Source organism: Nelumbo lutea, chromosome 4 (assembly GCF_056320005.1).
Source record: "Nelumbo lutea isolate HS-2025 chromosome 4, American lotus-T2T, whole genome shotgun sequence".
Lineage (NCBI taxonomy): Eukaryota > Viridiplantae > Streptophyta > Magnoliopsida > Proteales > Nelumbonaceae > Nelumbo > Nelumbo lutea.
The window spans coordinates 3,241,396-3,266,859 of NC_142687.1; the positions used below are offsets into that span (position 1 = coordinate 3,241,396).

At 44.0% G+C, this 25,464-nt stretch overlaps 1 protein-coding gene across 3 annotated transcripts in view; it reads left to right on the forward strand.

The window, feature by feature from the left end:
- LOC148853408 (Sterile alpha motif (SAM) domain-containing protein) overlaps positions 1-22,304 on the forward strand; it is a 33,169-nt gene extending 10,865 nt beyond the window's left edge. For 2 of the 3 annotated variants that reach the window (XR_016094853.1, XM_088941116.1), the window contains exon 2: positions 21,790-22,304. The gene's annotated coding sequence lies outside the window, so the exon portion shown is untranslated. Of the gene's footprint in view, positions 1-468; positions 770-21,789 lie in introns of all 3 variants that reach the window. The other variant, XR_016094854.1, reaches the window with a different exon arrangement.
- Positions 22,305-25,464: the final 3,160 nt, after the last annotated feature.

A 25,464-nucleotide genomic window follows, 5' to 3' on the forward strand; every position in this document is an offset into this window, starting at 1 on the left:
CGTTAAGGTATCCTTGATACCTCACATCTTGCCTGAAACTGTATGGAGCTCGACTTCCACCTGATCAACTCGGGCCTCCATGGCTGTAGATCGCGTATTGGTCATGCTCTGTTACCAATCTGTTAGGTGCTGCCTAACTCAGGGTTTGTAAGTGAACTTGTTCTTGAGGAGAGAGGAAAACTGAAGGGAAACAGAGAGAGAGAGAGAGAGAGAGAGAGAGAGAGAGAGAGAGAGAGAGAGAGAGAGAGAGAAAAGGATTCAGAGAGAGAGAGGGAGTTGTTCGAATGGAATTCCTGCCTCTTCATTTTTTCTTCTGGTTTTTATAGACAGGTAAGCTATTTATAGTTGCAGTTTGTTACAAGATGATTACTGCTTGTTGTAGGACTGTTATTCTGTTCTAACAGTCAGCCACTTGGACTACTTCTTGCTGATGTGGCTTCTCCCTTTTCTTGTAAACTTGGTATGCAGGCTGGCTATTCCCATGCACAGGTCTTGGTTTGCCACAGCTCTTATCGGAAATCCTCTATCAGCCTTGCTTTTTTTGATGGATATCTGAAAAAGAATAAATATGTATAGATGATGGGGGGGTCAAGATAATAGATTTTAGGGATGATGTATCACTGTTCCTGATTAACCCCTTGCCTTTTAGCAGAAAAGGAGAAGAAAATTTGGTCAAGTGGCTGCCAGCCAGCCACTCCTAAGTAGAACTTTGATGGTGCCAAAGAAGCCCAACCCAAAAAGTTGCGAACTATCATTCACTTTCAAGAAGGTTTGATAAAAAATCCAGTTCTCAAAAGACTAAATCAGTTATAAGATACAATCTTTTTTCATGGGCTTCAAGAAATGATTTTTAATCTCAAGAAATTTAATGAAAAAATGTTAATAATTATTTTACTAAAATTTTTTCAAATTTGCACATGATATGTACCTTAAAAGTTTTATAAATTATTTATTAATATTTTAATTTGCATTAATTAAAAATATTTATTATTTACAAAATATTTGAGAATATAATATAAATTGAATCTATCAAATCTACTAATCTACATTTATTATATCAAAAAATTGATTTTATATTTTAGAAAATTAAAGAAATAAAGATATATTAATAATGGGATAATGATTTTAGTAATTAAAAATTATGAATTTTCATATGGTATGTATCTTTGAAGTTTTGATAGATTTTAAGTTAAGATTATATATTTTTTGTAAATTATTAATTGATACAAAAACAAAAAATATTGTTTACCAAACCTTTGAGAACTAAATTGTTAGTTGACCTTTTTGTCGATGTTAAAAATAAAAAATAGCGAAATATAAAATTATTGATATAATAGTTCAGATATAATAGTTGCATGTGTTTTGTGCCTAGGACTTTAGTAGAAAATAAAATAACAACGGCTTTGTGCATGCATTAATTTGTAAAAATCTATATAATGTGTTTTGGACTCTTGATTGATTATCATCAATAAAATTGTATGATATCTATGCATCACACTATCTTAATTGTAACATATGTCTTCATATATATCATTAAAGTATACATTTCCTACGTGTTTATACATTGTTTGTGGCTATTTTGACATTAAATTTAGTGTTATTAATATATTTATGGAATTTGTATGCATTTTCCTAGCGTATCCAAGCATTTCCATTTTTTTGTTTGTATCCATGTGTTTGCAAAGTGCATCCGTTTTCGTATCCAAGTTGTTTGATATGATACCCGATACTGATACTTTGATCTTTGGTTGGAAGACAACCATTTTGGAAGTGGGATAAGTGCTTCTGAACGACTGTTCATGATTTCCTTTTGCCCACAAATCTCTGGGTTTCTTGCAAGATCTTTTCATCATTGTGTTTTCTTGTAGGATTTTGGTGTTTCTATCTCAATTTGTTGGTTCTATGCAAAATATCTTGGATTTATTCCTGTTCTTGTGGATTCTGTCCTCTCTGAATTTTGCATTTAATTTATTAATTATTTCTTTCCAGATATGCACAGAATTCCAAAAATAAGAAATTTATTTTATTTAACTTGTTTTCCTGGTGACATTCTGCCCTTTTTCATGACATGTTCCTATACCTTCTTACTTGATCTTTATGTTCCTATTCATGACATTTTTTCTCCTTTCTTGTTCAAATAATGTAACTGAAGGTATTTACTGTATTGAATAACTGAAACCATTTGGATTGAGGTAAGGACCCAATAAGATTATAAGAATTGCTGAATAAATTATTTTGTTCTGCAGTGCAAGTAATGGTATTTTTCTAACGAAGTTATAGGTTTAGCCCTGGAGTATAGAACCTAAAAATGCAGGAATAAGGATTGAATTACCATAATTGATGGATTGGTCTTTAAGTCTACATGACTGCATCATTGAAATGTGACCGGTATTGTAGCAATTACAAATGTGATGCCTTTTGAACTGGCCAACTGGGTCATGAAATGGAGCAGGTTGTTATGAGATCCAGACCTGCTTGATACCTGCCCTGAACCGCACCAGTGAATCCATTAAAATTTAGGCCGGGTATGAATTCCATCTTGTATCCCTTATATGTAGGATCCATTCTGAATGCATTATGGATCCATTACACTTAAACCAATATTAAGATACAGCTTGAAGGTGCGCCAAGAGGCTCAGTTGGTAAGTTCTGTGGCTAGTTTAACGGAGACTTTGGGGTTGAATCCTGTGTTCACTAGGGTTGGATGGTTCTGGGTATGACTATATGGGTGACTGGATACCCCTGTCATATAGCCTAATGAAGTAAAAAAAAAAGAGAAAAATCCTGCTGAGAGCAGATCCATATTCATTTCTGTTTCTCATGTTGACATGAATAATATGATTTTATGGTTGACTTCATCCTAGATTGGACTCATTTCATGCCATAATCTGTATGTACTTGAAAGGATCTCATAGCACAACTATACGAGGCCTATCTAGTGTTTACTATGTGCTATTGACTTGGATATGGATTGTCCGATCATTCAATTGATCACTTAGAGAACACAAATTGGCCTATCAAACTGTCAAATTGCAAATTCATTCGAATTGTTCACTTGGTCAATTGGTCAAAGCTTGATTAACCATTGTTTTTATTATTAAAATTTGAAATCATAAAAGACTTATAGGTATGTATTGCAATGCCCTAATGGCCCACCAACTACAGACCAAATTTCATTGGAAGTCTCTGGTTTAATAGATGTGCAGGAAAAGAAATGGAATTGGCAGGCTTCAGAGGTAATTTTTTATATTCTGTAATTTAAAAGATATCAATCAAATCATATTTTTAAAGGAAAAGTGATGGACCCTCAGGTAATTGAACAATTTATAAAGAACAGAAGGGAAGAAATTTCTATTACTCGAAGAAGGAAGAGTGGGAGAACAAATTTATAGTTGAGGCAGGGACGAAGAATGTTGAATGGAGGAGAGTTGCAGATTATTTAATATTGAACCTGAAACTGAAGCATGAGTTTATTGTGACTCACTTTGATAAATGTAAAACTATAGTTGATTTTGGGGAGAACAGAGTAGACCTCTCGGCTGTCAATTTCCAGACTGATCTAGGGACTGTCACAACATTCAAATGGAATCCCCTCTCTAATGCCAAGAACTTCTCGATTGAAGATGGGGTTCTGATAAGGATAATAGGGCTGCCATTCCATCTGTGGAGGCAAGAAGTTGTAGAGGCTATTGCAGTGATGTGTGAAGGGAGATTGGATGGTGCTTACTGGGGGGACCTCCACTCTACGGCTATTATTCTCAGTGGAGTGAGGCTTGAAGATATACCAAGAAAGGTGGAGATTAAGGAATCCTGGCCTTCTAGGATTGGGGGAGTTTTCGGAAATGAGGCTGGGATTATTTTTGCTATGTTCTTTGGCCCTATTGGTGAGGGTGACTCTCTTAGGGCAGAGATTTTAGCAGCTTTGGAAGGAATCAAAAGAGCAAGAGAATTAAACATTCGGTGCTTGATCATTGAAGGGGACTCGGAGGTGGTAATTAGGTGGTTGAAGGAAGACAACGATGGTTTGTGGAGCTACAAAAATGAAAAGAAAAAATTTAAATGGCTGAGTAGGGATATTGAGGTGAAGTACAATTTTTGTGATGAATAGAGGTGAAGTACAGTTGGATGAAGAGAAGTGCTAATTCCATGGCTGATGGGTTAGCCAAGCAAGGGGTGCTTAAGGATTCTTTGTTTTGGGCCACTTTTTAGCTTTCCTTCTTGTTCCTTGTTGTGGAGGAGTTAAGATATTTTACCTCCCCTTTCTTGTACTCAAAGTTTCTCAATTTTTATAATCTAATAAAACATTATGTTATTGATAAAAAAAAAAAGATTAGAGTGGAGGGAGTTTTCGTGTCAGTTTGGTTGGCTTCCTCCATTGAAGCAAGCTTGTGGAAGGAAGCAAGAATGGAGGGAGGAGAATAGGTGGAGGAAGCAATTGTACGTGGAGGAAGCATATTGGAAGTCTAAAAAAAATCTGGGTCTTACACTAAAACGGGCCAACAACTTTTGGGGAGTCATAAAAACAAGGTTTTTTTGGAAAGTTAGAGCCTTAAAACACAAGTAACCCCTCTGACATGCAGCGGGTCTTTTTCACAGGTGATTGGGAACAATGCCATGAAAAGTTTTAAGGTTGGGGAGGGGAGTAAAGAAGAGGCAAGTTTTAAGAAGCCAGCTTTTGGGCCAACAAAGAAACTGGGTGAAGTAGGGGTGAGTCGAAATGGTGGGCCTAATATTCAGGTGGGGTCGGACAAGAATTCTGAGCTTGTGGACCCTCATATTTCTCCTAGGCCAAGGGAGAGAAAATCTTATTCAGTTGGGCCCAATTTTGAGCCCATTTCTAAGAAGCCAAGGTCACATGATCACTTAAGTCCACACGTGACCATAGGGAGGTCACATGGTCACTTAAGTCCACACGTGACCACAGGCAGGTCACATGGTTACTTAAGTCCACATGTGACATGGAGGTCACATGATCACTTAATGCAACACATGAACAGTGGGAGGGAACCTCTGATAGACGATGTTAGCCGTCTATCATTTTCATCCTCGAGTTCTTTTGCTCGTTCTCGAAAGGGAGGGTAGAGTCAACACTCAAGCTGCTCCCTGCAATGGATTCTAGCGAAGAACTTGAATCGGCTATCGCTTGAGAGGCGGCTTCCAAGAAGCATCAAGCGGTCTGTGTTAGAAAGGCTAGAATCTGGCGTTTGGTCTGGAGAAGAAAGTAGTAGTGATGAGGACTTTGAGTCAGATGGATCCTCGAGTCTAGGTAGTCTCGATCCATGCACAAGACAAAACTTGATAGAAACAGGAAGCTTGCATACAGAGGTTTTGTTCTTAGAAGAAGAGGTGGCTGTTGCAGACTATTCCAAGGAAGAAAGAAGTATAGGAGGCGCTGCAAATGCTGGACAACTCCGTCCATCTCTACTAAGGAAGTCAATGTAATCTCTTAGGGCTCTCGGGATTTAAATGGAAAAACTCAACCCTCTCTATTGAACTTGGATAAGGATGAACCAGAAAGGGGAGTACTGGAGTCGGGTCTTCAAGGGAGTAAGTTAGATGTTGCTGTTAACTTTACCATGGACACTTTACAAAAGTTCCTCTGTAAGGAAATGACGCCAGACTTGGTCGTCTTTGGCAAACAATCCAGTCCTAGCTTCTCGAATGCTCTCCCTAACCAATCAGGTATGATTGTCAGTTTATTTGTGGATACTAACCAGTGCAATATGCTTGAAACAGATGTACCAGCATCCCATCCAGAATGTACGACAAAAGTATGCTTAGAGATGGAAGAAGGGAGAGTTGGGGAAGGCAATATTGAAGAAAAGAGTAAAGAATTGGATGAAGCTTGGAGACTGATTTGCACAGAGTTTGAGTTAAGCAAAATGAAGAATATATGGATGGGTTCAATGAAGTGGTCATGGGTAGGGGAAAGGAAGGGGATGACCCTGTTAGAGGAGAACTTCAGACCTCATTAGTGGAGGTTTTTGGTGAGGGGGGTCAGGCTGATGCAAGGGCTGAAAGGAGTGAACATGTGGAAACATTCAATAAGAGGAGGGAAGAAAAAATGAAAAAAGAAAAGAAAAAAAGGTTAGAGGTGGAAAGATTAATTTGTGACATAGAAGGGAATTTAGAGTTTAGTGGTAGAGGAGATCGGAGAAAGGGATTGAAATAAGGAGTTGTGGTTTAAGGTTGAGGGTGTTCTATTGGTTTGTGCCTATGAGGATAGTTAGCTGGAATGTTAGGGGTTTAGGGAGTGCAAGGAAAAGGAGGGTGATTAAGGATTTACTTTAAAGGGAAAGGCCTGACATTGTTATGTTGCTAGAAACAAAGTTGTCAGGGCTGGATAGAAGATGTGTGAGGAGTGTGTGGAGGTCTAGAGGAGTAGGATGGATTTCAGCCCCATCTTGGGGAGCCTCAGGGGGGATTGTCACACTTTGGAAAGATGATGTAGTAGAAGTAGTGGAGGAGTTAATAGGGAGATTCTCAGTTTCCATCAAATTTAAGAATGTAGAGGATGACTTCACTTGGGTGTTAACTAATGTCTATGGTCCCAATAATTATAGAGAAAGGAATGACATGTGGGAGGAACTGTATGCAATTCAAGGTTTATGGGAAGGTCCATGGTGTTTGGGAGGGGATTTTAATGTGACAAGATTTTTTGAAGAAACTAATAACTCCCAACAAACCATCACAACTAGCATGAGAAAGTTTAATAGCTTTATTGCTGATTGTGAGTTAAAGGAGATCCCACTAGTGCAAGCTCGATTTACTTGGTCTAACTTACAGGAAGTGCCCTTGTGGTCGAAGTTGGATAGATTTATCTTTAATGTTGATTGGGGGAACTATTGGGGAAACTTGGTGTCTAGAGCTTTGCCTAGGGTGACCTTGGATCATCGTCCTATAAGAGTAGGTGTGGAAGATTTTATCAGTTGACCTAGACCCTTTAGGTTTGAAAACATGTGGCTAACCCACCCGGATTTTGTGAATAAAGTAAAATTTTGGTGGAATGAGGAATTGAGGGGGACAAATTGGAAAGGGGTAAGATTTCACAAGAAACTACAGAGGATAAGAGCCAAAATAAAGGTTTGGAATAAGGAACATTTTGGAAGACTTGAGGAGCAAAAAGTGAATCTAATCTCTAGGATAGAAGAGTTGGATGAAAGAGAGGCTCAATCTAGAATGGAGGAGGGGGAGAGTGTTCTGAGGGGACAATTGAAGAAGGACCTAGAAGAGGTTCTACTGAGGAAAGAAATAAGCTGGAGGCAGAAATCGGGGCATAGATGGGTTAAGGAAGGTGATGGGAATACTAAGTTTTTTCATGATGTAGCAAATGGGAGGAGGAGAAACAAATTTTGTGTCTAAGTTAGGAGGTAGGGGGGAGGAATTCACTAACCAGGATGATATTGCTAGAAACTTTGTGGAACATTTCAAATCGATTTACAGAAGACCCTTGGAAGAGAGGAGGGAAATTGAAGGGATTGATTGGTCAAGGTTGGAGGAAGATCAGGTTAGGTGGTTGGAAAGAAACTTTGAGGAAGAAGAGATTAGGAAGGCGGTGTTTTTGATGGATAGGTCCAAAGCTCTAGGACCAGATGGTTTTACAATGGCTTTTTACCAGGATTGTTGGGAGGTGATAAAAGATGATATTTGTGGGGTTTTTAATGAGTTCGCAGAGAAGCATATAGTCAATCGAGGAATTAATTCCACATTCTTGGCCCTAGTTCCAAAGAAAGCTGATGCTCTCCATCCTAAAGATTTTAGGCCAATTAGTTTAGTGACTAGTATTTATAAAATCCTGGCCAAGGTCTTGTCTTCAAGGATTAAAGAAATCCTCCCCTCCATTATTAGTCAGGCTCAAGGGACTTTTATCCAAGGGCGTCAAATAATTGATCAGATTTTGATTGCCAATGAATGTGTGGAAGAGATGAAGAGGTCCAAGTAGAGAGGCTTTGTTTGTAAGCTTGATATGGAGAAAGCCTATGATTTGGTGGACTGGCAGTTCCTACTAGAGGTTTTGAGGAAGTGTGGGTTTGGGGAAAGATAGTGTAGTTGGATGACTGGTTGTGTTAGCTCTTGTCACTATTCCATCCTAGTAAACTGGGTGGTGAGGGATTTTTTTCCAGCTAGTAGGGAATCAAACAAGGGGACCCACTTTCACCCTTCCTCTGTACTATGGTAGCTGATGTGTTTAGTCGAATTATCACTAGGGCTGATAGGGAAAATGTGATAAGGGGTTGGAGAGTAGGCACAAACCGAACTCTAGTCACTCACCTTCAGTTTGCAGATGACTTGATGATCTTCTGTGAGGGAGGTTTCAGTGAGAAGGTGGAAAATTTGAAAGAATTGATTACAGTTTTTGAAGGAGTCTCTAATTTGAAAATCAATCTAGGAAAAAGTTGCATAGCCGGAGTAAATTTAGTTTTTGAGGAGGTTGAGGTGATTGTGGGCTTTCTTGAGTGCTCCATTCCCTCCTGGCCTTTGTCTTACTTAGGGCTTCCGTTGGGAGCAAACCCTAGGGAGAGTAGGTTCTGGACCCCAGTCTTGGAGAAGTTAGAAAAGAGACTAGCTGTTTGGAAGAAAAATTATATCTCTTTGGGTGGGAGGATCACTTTGATAAAAGCTACCCTCATGAATCTACCTACCTATTATCTCTCTCTATCTTTAGGATACCGTCTAGGGAAGCGAAGAAGTTGGAAAAATTGATGAGAGATTTTCTGTGAGAACCGAGAGAAGGTAAAAAAGACCATTTAATTAAGTGGGGGGGGGTTGTGGGTAGAAGCAAAGAGGAGGGAGGATTAGGGCTCGGGAATGTGCTTAAAAAGAACTCAGCTCTGTTAGGGAAGTGGTTGTGGAGATGGCCTTTGGAACAGGATTGACTCTGGCACGAAGTAGTGAAGAGTATTCATGGATGTTCATAGAGTGGTTGGGATGCTGGTGCATCAAGGAGGGCTAACCTAGCCACACCTTAGAAAGCAATTCACAAAGTTCTTCCACAGTTCCAAAGGGTCTTTTTCTTGTGGTTCCTTTTTCAAGTTCCTTTGCCAATCTCCCTCTCATCAGAGTTTCCCTTTCAAAGAAGTCTGGTGTAGGCCGGTCCCCCCCAAGATTATGGATTTGTGTTGGGAAGTGTGGCATGGTAAAGTAAACATGATGGACAACCTACAAAAGAAAAGACCCGTCCGTTGTATTTCACCAAACTGGTGCATTCTTTGCAGATCTCATGGTGAGGATTGTAATCATCTATTTTTATCTTGTAGTGTCACTGCAGAGCTCTGGGCTTGGCTTCTATCTTTGTTTGGGTCTAGTTGGGATATGCCAGTAGAAGTAAGCACAATCTTTAACCCTTCTTTCTTCTCTTGGCCCCATAAAAGAGGAAGGAAAATGTGGAGATGCTCACGAGCAACATTGTTATGGACAGTATGGGAAGAAAGGAATGCCAGAATCTTCCAAGAAAAGTGAAGAAGTAGTCAAACCTTAAAGGACTGCATTTTGTCCAGGTCTTTACATTGGTTAAAGACTCTAGAATTATTTTTAACCATTTTACTTTTACTGATTGTTGGAAAGATTGGAAGTTGGTAGCAAAAGCTGTTCCTTCTACAAGGGAAGGGCAGTGACTAGCTGGGGCCCCCCTCCTCTTGGTTCTTTGAAGCTGAATTTTGATGGGAGTAGCCAGGGTAACCCAGATCCCTTTGGGATGGGAGGTGATGGAGGATGATTTGACCCGACCTCTTGAGACAATGACTCCTGGACTTGACTCGGCACGAGCAAACGACTCAGCACCGTAGCTTGACTGCGGCTAAGTAACGAGCCTGCAAGACAGCTCGCTAAAGGGGCAGCTCGCTACACCATAGCTCGCTATAAGGGGAGCTCGCTACAACGCGAGCTCGAGGTCCCCCGAGCTACTGAAAGGGAATACTCAAAGACAAGTCTATCCCATCTCGCGAGCTAGGATAACCAGCTCGCTCCAACACTTGGGCAGGAAAACTGCCCCAAAGACCAACCTTGAGAAGGGTCACCTCGAAGTACTCCTAGGAGCTCGCTACAAAGTAGCTCGTGATAGGATAGCTCGCGGCTAAGCGACCCGAAGCTTTCAGGAAGCTTCTATCTGACAAGACCGTACCTGTCAGATTGCGCCATGTCTCCTGATCGACCGCGCAATTCTGCCAGTTCAACAGACTGCACCCACGTCTCTTGACAGATGGTGGCGTGCCTGTCCTTCCGGGACGTGTCACTCACCCGATTGGGTAGTACCCTACAACGGTCACCTGCGCAGCCCTGGCAGGTAACGGCTGCGACAGAAGCCCAATGGCGGTTATGCCCGATTTGACAACAACGCCTATATAAGAGCTCCCTAGTTAAAGGGAAGCTCTCTCTCGAACATCAGAGATCCTATCTGAAAACTTACTTGCTCGCGAGCTAATCTTGAGAACTTGGTGATCCAGCGCAACCTACACTCTTAGCCTTTTTACACTCTTTGCTTTCTCCCCCAGCATTCTAACTTAAGCTTCGGAGTATTCCCGCCGGGCAAATCCCCCAGGAATCCTTCATCTTCTTCTTCTTAGGTGCCGTCCGTTGCTAGCTAGGAGCCAGTCAGCAGCCAGCTAGGAGTGCTCGGATCGTGCTGCATCATTTGGCGCCGTCTGTGGGAAACACTTCAAAAAGCCTTCCTCTAAGCTTTTACAGTTTCCTTTTCTGAAAACTCAGCATTCATGGCTTCCTCTAGCAACGCCGGACGTGGTGCCAGCCAGAACGCTTCTGGGGAGCAGTCCCAACTTCCTACTGCCTGTATTGGGCAGTTCATCGTCCCCCTCTCCGTGGACGGAGTCCCCAGTTTGAACGTGCCCCTCATTGTGGCACCCGTGGTCTCTCCACTCCCTTCCACAGTTGGAGCAACCTTTGCTGAACCCTCGATTGTGCCCCCAACGGCCAATCCGAACCAGTTGGAGGACTTAATGCAGTGCATGCGGGCCATGCAAGCTCAAATGCAACAATTTCAACAATTCCAACTCTATCAACAACAAGTGCTACGCCAAGTTTCCCAGTACCAGTATCAATAGCAGTTTCCTTCTTTGCCTCAAGCCCAACCATCGCTTCCCCCTCGGCATCCGACCACGAAGCAGATCAAGCCCTCCCGCCGAAGCGAACGACCTCGCCGGGGAGAGGCCTCCCAGGCCTAGGATCCCGCCAAGAGTCAAGCTTCTTCCCATAGCCAGAAGGAGAGGCCAGCCACCCCCGCCTCACAGCTTGAGGGTAAGTTGGGGGCCTCCCAGCCAACCAAGCCCGTATCGCCTCGGCCTTTGCGGTTCGAGCTCCCGCTCTCAGAGAATCCGTTCGAGGTTCTGGCCGCAGATTGTAGGCAGGGCCCTTCGGTTCAGAGCCGCCACCAGCAGTCTGAGCCCGTCGAGCTCGGCGACACTGAAGCATCAAGCACCAATGCCGAGCCAGCAAAGCAGTAATGAAGATGCCGGCGAGCTCGTTGATTTGCTACCCGAGTCTCTCCCGAGCTCAAAGGAAAAGAGGAGGTATGCTCAGGTGAAGTGAAAGCTACCCCTCTCCTCTCAGTTTCTTCCCCATTATCTACAGAAGTCCTTGCTGTCCCCTTGCTAAGGGACTTCAAGCTCCCTCCACTAGACAAGTATAACGGATCCTTCGATCCAAATGATCACGTGGACGCCTTCCAGTCACAGATGCACCTGGCAAGAGCTAGTGAATCCTGCATGTGCGTGGCCTTTTCCACCACCTTTAAAGGGGTAGCCTGCACATGGTACCGTAACCTCGCGCCTGGTTCGATAAGAAGCTGGGCGCAGTTCGTGCAAATTTTCACCTCCCACTTCGTCACCGGCAAAAGGTGCCCGAGAACTCAGGAAAGCCTCATCGGCATAGTTCAAAAGGAAGCGGAGTCCATTCGGAGTTACATCATGCGGTTCAATGACGCTTGTTTACAGATACCCGACATGGATCCCGTAGTTCACCTCACCGCAGCCAAGCGAGGTATCACCCACAAAGAGTTCAAGTGGCACGTAGTTGTCAATCAACCCAAGACCGTGACCGAGTTCCTCAAGCTCGCAGACCGGTTCATAGGGATGGAGGAGGAAATCTACCAGAAGGGCGAGCAGGCCCTTGAAAAAAGGAAGAGGGAACCAGAGCCCCCATCTCAGGGAGACAGTAGGAAGAAGAAGGACCAAGCTCGGGGGGCAAAGCCAAATCAGCCTTTCCGAGCTCCAGCAGCAGAAAGGGACTATACACCCTTCAACGCGAAACGGGCCGAGATCCTCATGGCGATCAAGGATGCTCCGTTCATGAAGTGGCCATCTCGACTGAAAGCGGACCCTAATGTTAGAAATAAAAATCTATACTGTAGCTTTCATAAAGATCACAATCAACATTGAAAGTTGTAAAAATCTCCGCGATGAGATAGAACTCATCCGTCGCGGATATTTGCGAAATTTTGTACAAAGTAATAATAATAATAATAAAGTAGGTCGGCAAGGGGAGCAGAGTAGAGATGCTCCTGAGTCCAGCAGACAAGCGGAACAGCCACAGAAGCAACCCCCTGAAGAGAGACCAGTTCGGGGGACCATCCACGTCATAGTTGGAGGCTCGATTGTGGCGGGTTGTACCTTAGCTGTAGCTCGCGCATCAGCTCACGAAGCTGCCAGGGAAGAGCAGAACCCCGAAAGCGGCCAAGGTTGGAAGACCCCATCTTCTTCACAGAAGATGACGCGCGCAGGGTCCACTACCCCCATGATGACGCGCTCGTCATAAAGGTGAAGATCAACGACTTCAAAATCAGGCGCATCCTTGTCGACTCAGGCAGCTCGACGGACATTCTCTTCAAAGCAGCCTTCGACCAACTACAACTCCAGGAGAGCTACCTAAAGCCCGCGAACACTCCCCTGGTAGGCTTCAGCAGAGAGGAAGTCAGGCCCTTGGGAAGGATTACAGTACCCGTGGAGGTTGGCGCTTGGCCTAGCATAGTGAGGCTCAACCACGATTTCTTAGTGGTCGCAACCCCCTCCCCGTATAACGCCATAGTAGGTCGGCCGATTACCCATGCCTTACGGGCTGTGGTGTCCACCTACTACTTGGCCATGAAGTTCCCCACAGACGGAATCGGGATAGCGCATGGTGACCATCTTGAGTCTTGCAAGTGCTACGTCGCCACCTTTAAAGGGAAAGCCAAGGTGGCTGATGACCTCAAGCTGGAGCGACCTACGAAGCAGAGCGAGGAGCGAGCTGCGCCCACAGAAGAGACCATTTCCATCCCGGCCTCGACGGAAGACCCAACCCGAACTCTTCAGATCGGTGCTTCCATTGAGGAGCCTCTGCGATCTAAACTAGTACGTTTTTTACTTGAAAATTTTGATGTTTTTGCATGGTCTGCGGCAGAAATGCCCGACATAGACCCTAGCATCATAACTCATAAACTTAATACTGATCCTGTAGTTAGGCCCGTTAGACAGAAGAAACGCAACCTAGCCCCAGAGCGATGGAGGGCAGTCGACGAGGAGGTCGGGAAGCTCCTTGTAGCCGATTAATCAGGAAAGTCCACTACCCGAGCTGGGTGGCCAACCCCGTTCTGATGAAAAAGGCTAACGGTAAATGGCACATGTGCGTCGAATACACTGACCCACTCCCCAGAATCGACCGTCTAGTGGACACGACCTCGGGGCACGAGTTGCTGAGCTTTCTAGACGCTTATTCGGGCTACAACTAGATAAGGATGGACCCGACAGATGAAGAAAAGACTGTCTTTATAACTGAGCTTGACCTGTACTGCTACAAGGTCATGCCCTTTGGGCTAAAAAATGCCGGGGACCTTTCAAAGACTTGTAATTGTAAACAAACTGTTCGAGCCATCGATTGGCCAAAAAGTAGAATGTTATGTAGACGACATGGTCGTCAAAACCCAGTTCTCATGTGATTTAATACAAGACTTGAATTTAGTTTTTGAAATCCTGCGTAGATTCAATATGAAGCTAAACCCGAATAAGTGTCTTTGGTGTCACATCGGGTAAATTTCTGGTATACATCGTAAACTGGCGCGACATTGAAGCCAACTCGGACAAAATAAAGGCCATCTTAGATATGAGACCACCCTGAAAAATGAAGGAGGTTCAGAGGTTGAATGGCCGAATAGCCGCCCTGAGCCGCTTCATGTCCAAGTCAGCAGACCGCTACCTACCTTTCTTTAAAGCAATTAAAAGCCAAGGGTTTGAATGGACCCAAGATTGTCAGCTTGCGTTTGACGAGCTCAAAAAGTACCTCGCTGGCATACCGGTCTTAACCCGGCCCGAAGAGGGCGATGTTTTATAGCTGTACCTCTCGGCAAGTGACGAAGTGGTCAGCTCGGTACTAATAAAAGAAGTAGATCGGGTCCAATGACCTATCTACTATGTTAGTGAAGTGTTGCAGGGAGTAGAAACAAGATATCCAGAGATAAAAAAACTGGCGTATGCACTGGTTATTGCAGCCCGAAAGCTCCGTCCATACTTTCAAGCTCATACTGTTATCATCCTCACCAACAAACCTCTGAGGCAAGTCCTACTCAAGCCCGAAGTCTCTGGTTGACTGACAAAGTGGGCCATTGAGCTTTGCGAGTACGACCTCCAATACAAGCCACAAACTGCTATCAAGGCCCAAGCCTTAGCAGACTTCGTTGCAGAGTGCACTTTCAGCTCCGAAGTCCCCAGGCTGGTTGAGCATGAGGCCCCCAGTTCGGGCAAGCCCGGAGATCCTAGGTCGGGTGAGTCTGAGCACCGTGAGGTAGCAGCCAGTGCGACATCTCTCCTAGTTAGGCCAAGCGCGAACTGGGATGAGGAGCCCTGAATCCTTCACGTAGATGGCTCCTCGAACCAGTAGGGCAGCGGAGCCGAAATAGTTCTGCATGACCCAAGTGGCATGAAACTGGAGTACGCACTACGCTTCGAGTTCGCGACATCCAACAATGAAGCAGAGTACGAAGTGTTGATAGCCGGGCTAGCTTTAGCCAAAGAAATGAAAGCCAAGCACATTATCATTTGCAGCGATTCCCAGCTCGTGGTCAATCAGGTCACAGGAGAATACGAAGCTCGTGAATCGACTATGATTGCCTACTTAACCAATGTAAGAGAGGCTCTGCCCAACTTCCAGTCACACTTCATTTGGAAAGTCCCGAGGTCTGAGAACGCTGAGGCCGACGCCCTGTCCCGGTTAGTTAGCACCGGTGATAACACCATGAGAACCGTGTACATAGAGAACCTGCCTTGACCTAGCATTCTCAGGGCGTGCAGAGGAGGTCGCTTCTGTCGTTCAAGCAGAGCCGAGCTGGATTGACTCGCTTGCGAGCTTCCTGCTACATGGGACCCTCCCTGTAGATCGCAATGCCGCCAGAAGGGTAGAGCGTCAGGTGGCCAAATGCGTCATGATAGATGAACGGTTGTACCGAAGATCCTACACGCTCCCCTACTTGCGCTGCTTGCGACCTTTCGAAGCCGAGCTCGTACTCCGCGACACTCATGAGGGCCTGTGCAGCGGAAACTTGGGGGCAGGGCCCTCGCCCAAAAAGCACTACGACAGGGATACTATTGGCCAACAATGAAAGCAGACGCTATTGAGCTCGTCAGAAAGTGTGACAAGTGCCAGAAGCATGCCAATATCCACCATCAGCCCGCTGCTGATCTCAAGTATCTCACCAGCCCGTGGCCTTTCGTGCAATGGGGCATCGATATACTTGGACCGTTTCCACCAGCAACAGGCCAGAGGAAGTTTCTTGTGGTAGCAGTGGATTATTTCACCAAGTGGGTAGAAGCCGAACCTCTTGTAACGATCACAACCCGAAACGTTCAGAACTTCTTTTGGAAGAACATAGTGTGCTGCTTCGGGTTACCTCGGGTATTGATTTTTGATAACGGTAAGCAGTTCGAGGACATCAAATTCCAGAACTGGTGCCAAGACATGGGGATCCGACAGAACTTCACTTCGGTCGCACACCCTCAAGCAAATGGTCAAGTAGAAGTCACGAATAGAGCTATCCTCTGCGAACTGAAGGCACGGTTAGACTGAGCTAAAGGACTATGGGCGGACGAACTACCCAGTGTTCTATGGGCTTACCGAACCATAGAGAAGACTGCCATAGGAGAGACTCCCTTCAACCTCACCTGCAGCACTAAGGCAGTCATCCCAGCTGAAATCGAGGTTCCCTCACTACGATTGGAAGCATTTGACGACAAGGCAAATGAAGACGAGCTACGCACCAACCTCGACCTACTCGACGAGGTAAGGGACCTCGCATATATCAAGACCGCAACTTATCAGCAAAGAGTAGCTCGGTACTATAACGCCAGGGTCAAGAAGCCGAACCTCCGCGTCGGCGACCTGGTTCTTCGAAAAGTTATGGTACCTGAGCCCAGCGTTGGCAAGCTCGGACCGAATTGGGAAGGACCCTACCGAGTGAAACGGGTACTTGGGGAAGGAACATACGAGCTCGAAACCCTTGAAGGGAAACAAATACCTCGGGCATGGAATATTGTCAACCTAAGGCAGTATTACCTGTAACTACTGAGTAGACCATGAGTCACTCCAAGAGATTAAGGGCCAAAACGCCAAGCTAGCACGACCTCGACGCAATAAGACCCAGTCGCATCTATGGCATGGGCAAACTTCAAGGGCAGACTATAAGTCACCCCCTCAACCTAAGGGCTAAAACATCGAGCTAACTAAGACCTCGGCATCAAGAAAGATTTAGCCACTTCAGTGGTGAAGGTAAAGTATGAAGTATCAGAGACGTAAGCAGCTCGGGTCTGAACCCTACGAAGCATAACTCGTCTCAATACATTGGTTGGACCAAGTAAGGTACAACCTATAAACATATAGTTCGAGCATACATGGTAATCGCTTCGCAATATACCATAGAGATGCCTTAAACGCTAAGGGATAGTCCAGGATAACGATTACCGAAAAATCCTACTTCGGGTATGCAACTCTAATAGCTCGAGTGATGAGATCGCTTTGGCAAAAAATAAAAGAGCACACCATACTTAGAAGAAAAAGAGAAATTTCATTGCCATTCCAAAAAAAAAAACCGAGCTAAACAACTCGAGAAAGTTCAACAAGGGATAAAAAAGGGCACAACCACCCAAGTTCTTTGAAGACCGGGTTCTGGCACCCGGGATCCACTAGTGATTAGTCAGAAGAACAGAAAAAACAGAGCCGCCAGCCTCAGAGTTCACCTCCACCTCGTCCTCGTCCTCTGGGGAGTCAAACTCTTCCTCCTCCGCCTGGTCCACCGTCTCGGGAGCCAAGCCTTTCTTGGTGATGCCATCAAGGTTGAGTCCAGAGAACTTCTTTCGGACCAACCAATGACAGAGCTTGAATTTGGAGCGGTATGAGCTCGAGCCATACTCCACTTGGAGGTCGTGATACTCCTGGGAGTCCTTGAAGTCCCAGACTGCCTTCTCCTGCACGGCCTCCACCATGGTGTCGAAGTTTCGAGTTCGGTCCAGAAGTGTAGGCTCCAAGTCCTGAATCTGTTGGCGAAGGAGCTCCCTCTCCGCTGCCACCCTCGACGACTCCTTGTAGCGCGCGCTCTCGGAAATCTTGGCGATCTGCGTCTCCTGGTCACGAACGAGCAGCTCCTGGGCCTCGCTCCCCTTGCGAGTGTGAAGGAGCTCGCCCCGGGCCTGGTCGAGCTCGCCCTGGAGCTTCTGAACGATGACTCTCTGATTGTGAGAGTCGCCGGAGTGGATATTCGTCTGGAGGGCCATGGCGTGGATGGCAGTGTTCACTTGCCAACAAGAGACTAAGGTCAGAGAAGGGCAAAAGAAGGGAAGGAACGAAAAGAAAAGGAAAAGACTAACCAGCACACAGTGGGAGGCGACAAACGCGGCAGGCGACTTGGGCTCCATCTCCCCCCATCTAGCGACCTCCTCGTGTCAGATTGCTCTTCGGATCTTCCGCCCAACCACGATGTAGTCATTGACCCCCTTCCAGTTCTCTACTGGGAACTGCGGGTAGAGGAATGGGCAGGAATTACCCCTTGCCTCGGGAGCTCGCCCTCCTTGAGGCAACCCTCTCCGGTGCCTCCTTCAGATGGGGCCGGTGGAACTTCAAGCGGTGGAGAAACAAGGTCTGGCTCAGCAGACTCGAACTCAGTGCCCCTAGAAGTGGGAGTTTGGTCGGGATGAGACCTCTTCGCCTTACGCTTTTGGTTGCTGGAGAGAAGGCACCGCACGTCAACACTAGACATGATGGCTGCCAAAAAAACCACAAGGTATTAGTCCAGTAAAAAAGGAAATGTATGTATACACATGATATATTTACATGGCACTACGCGACCTAAAAGGCAACCTACCCGGACTCAGGCCAGCTTGCGCGGGCTTCTCCTCGGTCAAGTAATCTGAATAGAGAAGGCCTACAGCTGCCCAGGACAACAGTGTTTTCCGAGTTTCAGAGTCCAACTCAGCCCCGGGGTTCTGGATGACGCCCCTCCAAGAAGTTGGGAAGGGCCACCCCTCGGGGTTACAGACCACAAAATAGTCTTACTTCCGGGCGGGAACCCTGTTCGGCAGGCCGTGCAGAAGCTTAAAGCCGTGGCGGGGAGAAAAGTAATAAGAACGCCTTTTCGGAGGTGCTCCGGGAGTGGCATTCTTAATACAGAGAATGGAAGAAAAAATGTCGAGGTCAAGGGGGGGGGGGCAATACTCATAGCACAAGGAAATGGTCCCAACCACATTTCGGATGGCGTTGGGATGGAGCTGGTCAATGGTGACGTTAAAATGATTCAACACCTCCACTATTAGGGGGTGCAGGGGAAGACGCAGGCCAGCCTCGAGTTGTTCCTGGAAAATCACTATATCATTGGGACCATGCTCCCAAGGAAATTTACCAGAGGGGAGACCGTTGATAAGGTCCCCGGGAAGGTGAAAATGGCGGACTAGAGATCCGAGCCTCCCCATCGTCATAGAGGAGGGACCGAAGGTGTCGGGTTCTCTGCCTCGAGAGGTAGAAGCCACATCGTCGAAGGTCTCCCAAGCCTCCGGAGCCTGCTCCCAAGCTCTCTTCGAGCTCGAGGGGGTGTCGTCGTCCTGGTCACCGTCTCGGGGATAAACGTGGTACGGATACCCAGACATGATTGACAGAATGAATGACTCACCGAAAAGATGAAACGGTGTGAACAGAAGAGCTCGGGCAGACTAGATGGATGCTTGACCCCAGAATCCGAAGACAGCAAGTTAGCGTGAAAGAAAATGAGGCCTGAGGTCCCTCCTATTTATATCCATTGTGCCCCTAGACCAACGGCCCAGATTGAGGCAGATCTAACGGTTCATAGTCAAGTTGACCGCGTGTCTTCTAAAACCAAGATGTGACTGGTTGCACGTCTCCCATGATTGAGGTAATGACGGCTGCACGACATCCAGAGTTAAGAGCCGCTTTGGCGCGTTTCTCGGCATTCGAAGCATCATAAATCTCTTGACTTCTGCGCACGCATTTAATGCGATCAGTCAATCAAGTTTGAACTTCGGTCAAATCCACCTGTCCCACTTCATGAACTCCTCACGCTAAGGTAGCACTCTTAGCCCGAGGAGTGGGGGGCAATTGATGGAGGATGATTTGACCCGACCGCTTGAGACAATGACACGTGGACCTGACTCGGCACGAGCAAACGACTCAGCACCGTAACCTGACCGCGACTAGGTAACGAGCCTGCAGGACAGCTTGCTACGTCATAGCTCGCTGTAGGGGCAGCTCGCTACACCATAGCTCGCTATAAGGGAAGCTCGCTACAACGCGAGCTCGAGGTCCCCCAAGCTACTGAAAGGGAATACTCCAAGACAAGTTTATCCCAGCTCGCGAGCTAGGATAACCAGCTCGCTCCAACACTTGGGCAGGAAAATTGCCCCAAAGACAACCTTGAGAAGGGTCACCTCGAAGTACTCATAGGAGCTCGCTACAAAATAGCTCGTGACAGGATAGCTCGCTACGCGACATGATAGCTTGCTACAAGGTAGCTCGCGGCTAAGCGATGTGATGCTTTCAGGAAGCTTTTATCTAACAAGACCGTACCTGTCAGACTGCGCCACGTCTCCTGATTGACGGCGCAGTCCCTGCCAGTTCAACAGACTGCACCCATGTCTCTCGACAGATGGTGGCGTGCCTGTCCTCTTGGGATGTGTCGCTCACCCGATTGGGTAGTACCCTGTAGCAATCACCTGCGCAGCCTTGGCAGGTAACGACTGCGACAGAAGCCTAGTGGCGGTTACGCCCGATTTGACAAGAACGCCTATATAAGAGCTCCCTAGTTAAAAGGAAGCTCTCTCTCGAACATCAGAGATCTTATCTAAAAACTTACTTGTTCTCGAGCTAATCTTGATAACTTAGTGATTCGGCGCGACCTACGCTCTTAGCCTCTTTACATTCTTTGCTTTCTCCCCCAGCATTCTAACTTAAGCTTCGGAGTATTCCCACCGGGCAAATCCCCCGGGAATCCTTCATCTTCTTCCTCTCAGGTGCCGTCCGTTGCCAACTAGGAGCCAGTCAGCAGCCAGCTAGGAGTGCCCGGATCGTGCCACATTAGGAGGTGTACTGAGGAATGAGGCTGGAGAGGTTGTCTTAATCTACTCTGGCCCTTTAGGAGTTGGGAACTCTATCCGGGTAGAACTGCTAGCTGCAATACAAGGAATACTTCTTGCAAAAGAAGTGGGCATGGAGCAGCTTCTGATTGAAGGAAACTCTAAGACAGTGGTGGACTGGTTAAATAATCCGGAGGATGTCACTTGGGGCTACAAAAAAGAGTTCAAGAAATTCAAATGGCTGACAAGAAATATGTCTATAACAGTACAATGGGTTGGGAGATCAGCTAATGCTTTTGCTGATGTCTTGGCAAAACAAGGGATAAATAGGGAAACATTGTTCTGGGCACAATTGTAACTTTTGTTTTAATTTCAACATTCATGTTTTCTCTGTTGTAGTTTGTGTATTTGCTGTTTGGAGAGGCTGCTCCTCGTGCCTCTAAGGGGATCTTCTTGTATCTATTCATTATTTTAATGGAATTGATGTTATTTATCAAAAAAGAGAGAAAAAGTGATGGACAGATTTGCTTGGTTAGGGAGTCCTAATGGGAAATTTTCTCTTAAGTGTTTTATTTTTAATCAGTGGTGATGTAGAAGGGCTTCAATACATTGTATTATCAAGGGTTAGAGATTGAAAATACCTCCTAGGTTTAAATTTTTCTTGTGGAGAGTTGGCAGAAGCTTAGTGGGAACTGGGGATGTGCTTAATGGTGTGGACATCAGGGTAGATAGGACCTGTGTCAAGAAGCAAGGGAAACTTTTGGATCATATTTTATGTGACTGTCATTTTATTAGAGCCGTCCTGTTTGCTTTTTCTTGGGGAATTAGAGTTCACCAATGTTTTATTTGGTAACTGGTTTTGTTAAGATTAGTCTAGATTTGCAAGCCAATGGATTGGATAAAGAGGAGCTTCTTGCATGGTTAACTTGTCTTATAATACATTTGGGAAGCTCGCAATGTTATTATTTTTCAGGGTACTAAAAGAAATCCAGACTGGATTCTTCGTCGTCACACTCTGTTTTTAAGGGCTTCTCAGGAGTTAGGAAGACTAAATGTTACAGTTAATGAGAATATTAGCAAGTCTTCTATTCCTCAAAAATATTTTTTTTTGCTTAGTTAGAATATGACAATAGTAAGGAATATATAAAATTTCAATATAATGCAGGTATATGTAATCATACTTCAGGATCACATGGTTTTATTTGATTTACTAATTCTGGTGTCTTCACTGTGGCTGCAGGGGAATTTGTTTCGTATTTCTCAAGGTATAATTCAGTTGGAGCTGTTGGCTATGGTTAATGCCTTCTTTTTCAAAGCAGGAATGGGAAAGGCTCGAGACTCAATCAGACTCCCTGTTACCTATTAAAGCAATTGCTGGAGAAACTGGTTGCATTCCATGGGGATGTTTAGATATTGTTGATGGTATCAAGTTTTTTTAGCACAATTTTTGGATATAGTTAGTTTTGTGCATATATCCAGATTGTCTAACTAAGTAGTTCATTTTGTTGCTCAGAAGGCAAAATCTTTTACTGTTAAACAGTTGTGGCAAGGTAATCAATCCTTCACCCTGGTTAATGGACAAATTATGTAATATTTCTGACTGGTAACCTAGTTAATATGAAGTTCTATCTATCTATAAAAAATATATATAGGTGTTTATGCACACATGCCTATATATATAAACCTGAAAGCTATGTATGTATGCACACATTAATAAAACTGAAATCTATACTACCTACTTTTTTTTCGTAAGTATCTCACAGATGCTCAACCTGAACGGCTGAACCCGCCCAAATTGCAGCCCTAACCGCTAATTAATTTTTTATTTTCTTAATTAAAGATTTATTTTTTTATGGGCTACGAGATCTGTAGCACAAATTGCGCACATAACAGGTCAAGCTACCTGATCACAAGTATACATGGCAACAGAATTCTGTTGCAACCAAGGTTCCAAATATCGATACGTCCAATATGCCAGCAGGGATGTATTGGGCAATATTTATACTTTTTTTTTTTTTTTCAAAACTTGTTCAGAGGGGCCGGTTTAAGGTTCTTTCATCCCCTGAACCGGTAAGAATTCTGATACACCCTCTGTAGGATTGTATCGGAGAGCTTCCGGAGTGGTACTTAAAAGCCGATACGGGTTGATATGTATCGATACTTTGAACCTTGGTTGCAACTATCTGTACGCTACAAATATGATGTATCAGACCCAGACTAGGTGTGATCCTATTCAATTTCAGACTGGGTTCGGCCTGGCCCATCATCACCTCTACAGAAATCCTACTTCAACCATTACCTAAAGAATAAAAAAAAAAGACGTGCAAAGTTACGCTGGTGATGCCAATCAATTGACCCTAAAACTCAGTTTGGAAGGAGTACAAATACAAATATGCAGAATGAGAAACACTGTATTTTCTATTATTTTGCATGTATTTGTACTCTTTCCCAAACTGAGACTAAAGAAAAGAAAAAGACATGCAAGGTCGCTGTTAGTGATGCCAATCTTTTGGTGAAGTGTTCGTCAAAGTAGGTTCAACGGACAAAAATGTAATTTTAAGAAATGTATCAGGGTAAGCTTTGGATATGCATGGATAGTGAGAAAAAAAAAAGGATATGATACATAGATATAATGAGAAAACTTTTATAAAGTCCCAAAAGTTGCATCGATGACATGGAATTTAGGCTTTAGATAACTATGAATGAGGTATATGAATTTATAACAGAATGTATATACTTAAATAATTTTTGTTAGTATGAATTACCAAGAAATAATTGGGAAATGTTGAATCATGATAGAAACTAAGATATGCATGTAAACCGGATTGAGTTGATCCTTTGAAAATTAATATAATTATTATTAACATTTCTAATTATATAAATTTTAATAATTAATTGTTTCTTAAAATTTGTTTATAGGCATGCATTAAGAAGAAAAAAAATTTAAATTAAAATCTCGAACTAATATTGTTACAGTCTTTATGGTAGTAGTGAAGTGTGCATGGTGCTAAATTTGTTGTTTCTCAACTTATATATATCAAAGTTCAAATCTCCCTTCTGCTGAGATTATTGGATATAATATAAGAATTGAATAAGGAATTTAAGTGCCCATTTGGGAGGGCTTTCATGCAGTGGCTTTTGGCATTGCAAGGTGGGCCTCATAGAGAGCCTAGAACTTATGTTCGGTGAAAAACCTTGAAAACTCCAATATGCTTTGGTTTAGGGGTGTCAACGGTATCCGGAAATCCAATTTCGAATTCAAGATTTGATATAATCGAATCGAATTCGGATAATCTGAATATGTAACCGGTTGAATAACCTAATTTGATTTGACAAATATTCAAATTCCACCTATCATTTAATTCTTATATATAACATATGAAATATTTTAATGTTTTATATAATTTATTTATGTAATAATTAAATTATATAACTAATTTATATATTTATATACTTTATATAAATAAAATATTTATTTTATATATTTATTAATTACTTAAAATAATTAATTGGTTTAATTTGAATCAGATTGCATATTTGAATATTAATTTTTAATATCCGTCGGATGTTAAATCGAATTTGGGTATTAAAAATTTTTAATCGGATTCGAATTCAAATATTACCTGATTTGATTTGAACTTGATCTGTTTACACTCCTACTTTGGTTTAATCATCAAATGGACTTCCTGGTGAAGCTATTGGCTTTAGTAGCTTCTTCAAATCTAGTTTGAGAAACTGTAAGAATAGTTGAGAAGAGAGATAATGAGAAAGGATGTAATAGGAAAGAATTGGGGTTAATGAGAGAGAATACGAGCGAATTAGGTAAACAACTTTGAATTTAATAGTCCTAAAAATGGGGACGTATCGGCTGATAGCTTAAAAAACCGATACATATCGGTTGATACCTTAAACCTCAGTTTAATCATAGAAAAGAATGATAATATTGATTTCCACTTCTGTGTGACAGTCAATTGGAGACACCAGCTGGTACCGATTACGAACTACTAACTATCAGCCACCTTGTGCTAATAGCTGCTTTTCTTTATCCCCATCTTCGATGTTTGGGTAAAGTAGGTGTAGGCGCGACTTAATGCAAGCTTGGGTTGAGATTTTTGTCAAAATTTTGAATGGGTCCCGGCCCAGAAACTCATGCCCGGTGCAGTGTAAAATTGTTTTTTTTTTTTTATTTAAATTAGAGGTGTATATCGGGTCGTGCCATTCATGGGCGGGTATGAATTTGGATCAGCCCGATATGGCTCTATACAATGGTCCATGGGCTGTGCCAAATCCGACATGATCATGAGGGCCATGCTAGGCCCAGGGTTTTAGATCCATGAGCCAGTACGATGGAGCAGGCCACGTGCCACTCACAACCCATAGACCAGCCCAACCCAACACAACCCGCAACATGACCCACTTTACACCTCTATTTGCATTCCTTCTTCCCGGGGCCCACCTCCCACTCCTGAGAAAATGTTCTACAACTAACGACTTTTGCAGCTAGGTAGGAACCAAGAGGCAGGATCTGCTCATAACAAAAAAATTGTTCAGTGAAGTTGGTACAAGTTTTTGTTGTGAGCAGATCCGACTCATTGAATAAGCACGCAACGCAGGGGATGTTTGGATCATCTTGAACACATTGGCAGCATGTGCTGATGTTTGATAATTGGCACAAGAGAGGATCCGACTCATTGAGTAAGCATATAATCATTTTTCGCTGACAAGTGACACCTGTGACCCGTCCAACAGATTTGCAGGCAGTCAGGCCCAGGCATTTGGAAATCTTGACCAGCTACTGAATTAGATTTAGATTTAGATTGCAGATTTGCACACTACCCCTTTCCAGTATTAAAATTTAAAAATACAAAATTAAAGTTGTTTGTACAGCAACTACAAAGAGCACTCGATCTGTTAA